A 5,280-nucleotide genomic window follows, 5' to 3' on the forward strand; every position below is an offset into this window, starting at 1 on the left:
CATAGGCCAAGCATTCAAACTCATGAGTCTATGGGGGCCATTCCATTCACACCACCACATATAAGATATATTTATTAAATATTTCTAGCTTTTTGATGACTCTCCACATTGATTTCCATACTATCTGAGCCAGTTAACACTCCCACCATCAGTGAACTAACTCCCTTTCTCTCCCTACCACTCTTTCCCTCCCGGGTGTGTGTGTGTGTGTGTGTGTGCGCGTGCGCATGTGCACGTGTGCATATGTGTTGCATCTAGACACAAGGAAATTTGAAGAAGAGAAATACAATAAAAATGAAATTTCAATTATTTTCTATTTCAATAGAAATGAAATTTCTATTATTTTATTATTTATTATTTGATTTCTATTTTATTAGAAATCAAAACAAATAGGAAAGAATAGCATCAAATAGAAGAGTAGAAGACAAGGCAAATGGAAATTATGAGGAAAAAAATGTGTTTTAAATCCAATGTAGGACATAAAGAAAAATAAATAAATATAGCACAGTGTATAGCTTCGCCTAGAACATTACACTAGGACACCGTTTCTGTATGCATAGAACTCATCCAGCATCCAGAACAGTCAGTGGAGAAGACTGCAAACACAAATCTGCGTCATCAGACTTTAGGGTCTTCTGAGGCCTTACAGCTATCCAGGCCCAGGAATCACAAAAGCAAGATGGCTCTGCGCTTAACGGAGAGGTATGCTAGTACTTTGAAGCCAGCCATGATGGCCCCTGAACTCCCAGCACTTGGCAGGAGGATCAGGAAGAAGACAAGACCCTCATGGGATAACCTGTGTCTAAAGTTCAAACAAAACAAGATATGGGGATGGATGTCTCTGCTCTGGAGCATCGAGTTTAAGACATTGTCAGGCAGACAGGATCTACAAGTGCTGCTGCCAAGGGGCCTGTCCTCAATTTCTCTGGAAGGCAGTGTGCCACTGAAACAAGGGCCCAGACCGAGGAGGCGGGAGAAAAGAGGTCCATGGTGTGAGGAACTTAATGGAGGGACTCTGGCATGAGAAGGCTCGGTGTCCTAAGACACACCTGGGTCTCAACCTCAGCAAACTGCAGCTTCAAGCCAGAATGGAGGAAGTGAATGAGGTAAGCACGTGTGAATAAAAGGAGACCGACACTAACCAGCCAGGTTTGGAAGGAAGAGTCCTAGACAAAAGACATCAGGCAACAAGAGAGGGGATATTTAATATGAGGCAAAGCGAGCACTGGATAAAAAAAAATGAACTCCAAGGTACAACTGAACTCAATAATTGCTTTTGTTCAACAACAAAAGAGCTGGCTGAGAAGAGGGAGAAAAAGGAAGCAGAAAGGACATGAGGAAGTTAAGTCGTATTTGTCATAAAAAGGTAAATGAATGAAAGAACTAATGAATGAATGAACAAATGAATGAATGAATGAGTGAAACCATTCTTACACCTACTAAAGAAAATGGAACTAAATAAGGGAGGAAATGGCCAAAAGAGTTAAGGGTGACTGCAGCCAAGAGGTGAGACTGGACATTAAGCGAGTGGACCCGTTTGTAATCTCTCCCACTTCATTCTGTGCCTTTCAGTACAATTTAACTTTGGATGTGTGCTGATGCTAGTTTAAAATTCAAGACACTGTGGCCACACCACAGCTCAGGACACAGTCAGGTCTCAATGTGTGCTTGAAGGGAAAAACCCTCGAGCTGGATGATTGTGAAGATGACTGGGAAGACTGGGCGGGGCCTGGAAGTTGCAGTGGAGGTAAAACCAGCAGAGGACTCCGATGTCTGGAGTGGGAAACACTAGCTTAGTGTCCTCGACGACAGCATAGGTTCATTTATGGCATCAATCCATAGTTCTATGCAAGAGTGAGCCACAGTAAGAGCCTCATATAGATATGTAGGAAGAGCTAAGGTGGGAGGAGTTAGGAGAGGAAGAGGAAAAGGAAGAGGAGGAGTGAGAGAGGCAGAGATGTAGGAGCAATGGAAAGCCATGCAGGTATGGAGGAAATTCATAGATAACAACTTTTATTTAGGTTAGCTAATTGGGGAACAACTCTCTTTGCATGGGCATATTGTCATTGAGCATCACCAAACATATAAAGCTTTTAATGAATCTTTAAGCATTAGAGTCTCATTTTATTACTGGGCCCGCATGGACGGCGAGATGGTCTGGGCAGTGCCCAGCCTTGCGGAGACAGCGTGGAAGATTGGCAGAGCCATCTCCCACGCTGGTGTCTCATGGGTGGCAGGGCTGGTGTTTCTGGCGGGCCGCTTCTAGCTTCGTCGTGCACGTGGCCTCTGGCTACAGAACATGGCGGCTGAGCTAGGCAGAGCCGCTGCAGCTTAGACAGTTGGCTGATCCGGAGGCCGGTTTTAAATATTTACTCAACATAGATAGATGCAGGAAAGCAAATGTTGGGGCCCCTTGGAGGAGTCTCACTTGTCCACTTGCAGGTAATTTTGTTCCAGATCGCATCCCGGCCGTCTCTGAAGCTGAACGCCCTTCCCTCCTTTCATCCTTCAACGCAGAGGGCATAGGTGCATCCCAGCCTCTCACAGCTAAGCTATTGTGGAGCGTTCAGAAGTCTGGATTCTAAGAGCCACAGACAGCGCTGGCTCCAGAAGACTTAATCCTTAAGATCAGGCATGTTAGGCGGGAGGCAGCGGCTTTCAGGGGCCACAGGTGCACGAGCGATGTCTCTCTGCTTTAAAAGTTTGATGCTTTGGTTTTCATGGATTTGTAAAACTAATTTTTAATCTTTTAATACACGATGTAAATAAAACATCACCATAGCCCTCCCTTGAGCTTTCTTTGATTTCAGTTACTTCTATTCAACCACAGCCTAAAATATTAAGTGGAAAATTCCAGAACTAAACAACGTATTCTGGGGAACGTGATGACATACACTCCCACCAGGAGGGACCAGGAATTATCCCTCGGTCTGTTGTGTCCACTGTGTGTGTATTCCCACTGGCTCGGTAGCCACTGAACAGCCGTACTGGCTATCAGATCCACTCTCACAACACCACATGGGTTGTCTTCCAGAACCCTCTCTCACCAGGCAGTGGTGGCACACGCCTTTAATCCCAGCACTTGGGAGGCAGAGGCAGGCGGATCTCTGAGTTCGAGAGTTCGAGGCTAGCCTGGTCTACAGAGTGAGTTCCAGGACAGCCAGGGATACACAGAGAAATCCTGTCTCAAAAAAACCAAAACAAAACAAAAACCAAAACAAAACAGAACCCTCTCTCCTCATAGCCTAATGGGCTCTCCGGCACCATTCCCTACTTTTCGTCTTGGCACCTGGATGTCAAGTCACCCACAGCACCACAGAATATGTGGGCTCAGTACATTAAGCTATTCTGATGGAGAAAGTGACTATGGCCTTGCAACTTTTATTGCAGTATGCTATGGCCACTCTTTATTAATTGTTGTTCTTCTCTCTCTTACTATGCTATGCCCAATCCATAAGTTTATTTTGAACTATAGGATGGTCCATGAACAAGGAGAGCTACTGTTCTGACCTTGTGGTGTTCCTTTAGTGTTTTGTGCTGGGCAAGTGAGGTTCCTCTATTCCCGTCACATCCCTAGGGAGAACTCACATCTTTGCTTAACCCTCTGCTGAGGCTTCCTGAGAAGCTCCCCCATGCAGCAGAATTCAGTAGGGAAAAAATAAAAGCATGCAGAAGTCAAGGCATCCCTGACTTTTGGAAGCCCCCAGGGAGAAGCCAGCAGTGATCTGACTTTGGGCTCACCATCCCCCTGCTTCCTGTAGGCAGTTTGAAGAGGGACAGAGTGAGTCTGCACCCCTTTCCTGGTGCTAGGAAATTTCTAAGGAGGAGAAAAAAACATCTGTGCATTCCTTCTTTCTGAAAACGCCATCCAAATGGTCCCTTGATACAGAACTCTTCCGTTTTCCAAGGCAATAAATTAAATGCTTGCTTAGTGGTTGCTGGAATCGCCTATGCTCATTATGGTTTGCACTGGTTTGAGGGGAAGGGTGAGGTAATTAATTATCATGTGCCTCTTGCCAGATGCTATGCTAGGCTTTGGAAAGGCTATCTCTATCATCTCAGGCCACCTCAGGAGACAGATACCACTGTAATCCTCATCTCATAAATTAGGAAACTGATAGCCAGAGAGGTTAGGCAACTTGTGAGAGGTCGCCCAGCTGGTAGAGGGTGGAGATGGTGTTAGTTAGATTCCTGTGGTTCTGACCATTGTTCTTGTGAGCTACTGATCCTAGATCAGAATCTGAAATTTTAAGATCCTTAGGATGTCATCCGGGAGCCTGAGTGAGTATACTTTCTAGACTCGGTCTCTGGGCCTCGGTTTCCTTGTCTGAACTGAAAGGACCTTAGAACTAGGATGACTCTGGCACCAATACGCCCACAAATAGACCATCTGGGCCAGTATTTCCAGCCATCATATGCCCTGCTGTTCCTAGTTCTGAAAATGTAAAGTCAAGGAGGATGATTTGCTTGCAGGCTAAGAAGCTTGGTCCTAGAATCTGAGCTATGCATCAGTGGAGACGAATCCAGGATAGAGTCTTGGAAAGCTCCCTGGTGTCTTCAGGACCATAGTTGAGACCTGACCATGGCTACCTGACCCCTTTGCTCTGAGGGTCCTGGGTCAGCAACAGGTGGAGAAGTGGAGAGGCAGGTCTTGTGGAGACGCGCTGTTCTGGAGTCTGGGTGTGTCAGCCTGCCTGAGGATTCTAAGGTAATGGCCTGGAAGGAATGGACCCTCAAAGATCCCTAAGTGTTCAGGAGAAAGGAACCTCAGCAAATGCTAGATCCATGTCTCACTATAAGGCTGGAGAGAAAAAAAGTGGCCTAGGACCCAGCCTGGGAGAAATGTTCTTATCAGCCCTTAAAGAGCAGAGGTGATAGGAGAAGCCAGTGAACTGCAGTGCAGGGGAGTCTCTGATGGGAAACTGGACCAGTCTAGAAACCCAGGTTCACCCATGGTCTTGTGTGATGACCCTAGAAGCTCGGGGAGTTAGCATATGGCCCAGAGGAAGCTGCCACTCTCCTTGAGGAAATGGGGGGGGGGGTTGCTGTGTTTTCCAGAGCTAAGGGAATCATGAAAGCATGACTATCCAGGAAGCTGCAGTCACAGTCAAGTAGGTCCCTTCCTGTTGACCAGTGGTTCATCCAAGGATGCTTCCCTCTTCCTCCATAGCTGAATGTGATTGCAGACTAGATCAGTGATTGACGCTGAAACCCCACCCTTGTGAGTGAATGGGAAGGAACTCAGAGCATGCGAAGGGCACCTGGAACCTATTGTACTAC

This window comes from Grammomys surdaster, unplaced genomic scaffold (assembly GCF_004785775.1).
Source record: "Grammomys surdaster isolate TR1022 unplaced genomic scaffold, NIH_TR_1.0 126197, whole genome shotgun sequence".
Lineage (NCBI taxonomy): Eukaryota > Metazoa > Chordata > Mammalia > Rodentia > Muridae > Grammomys > Grammomys surdaster.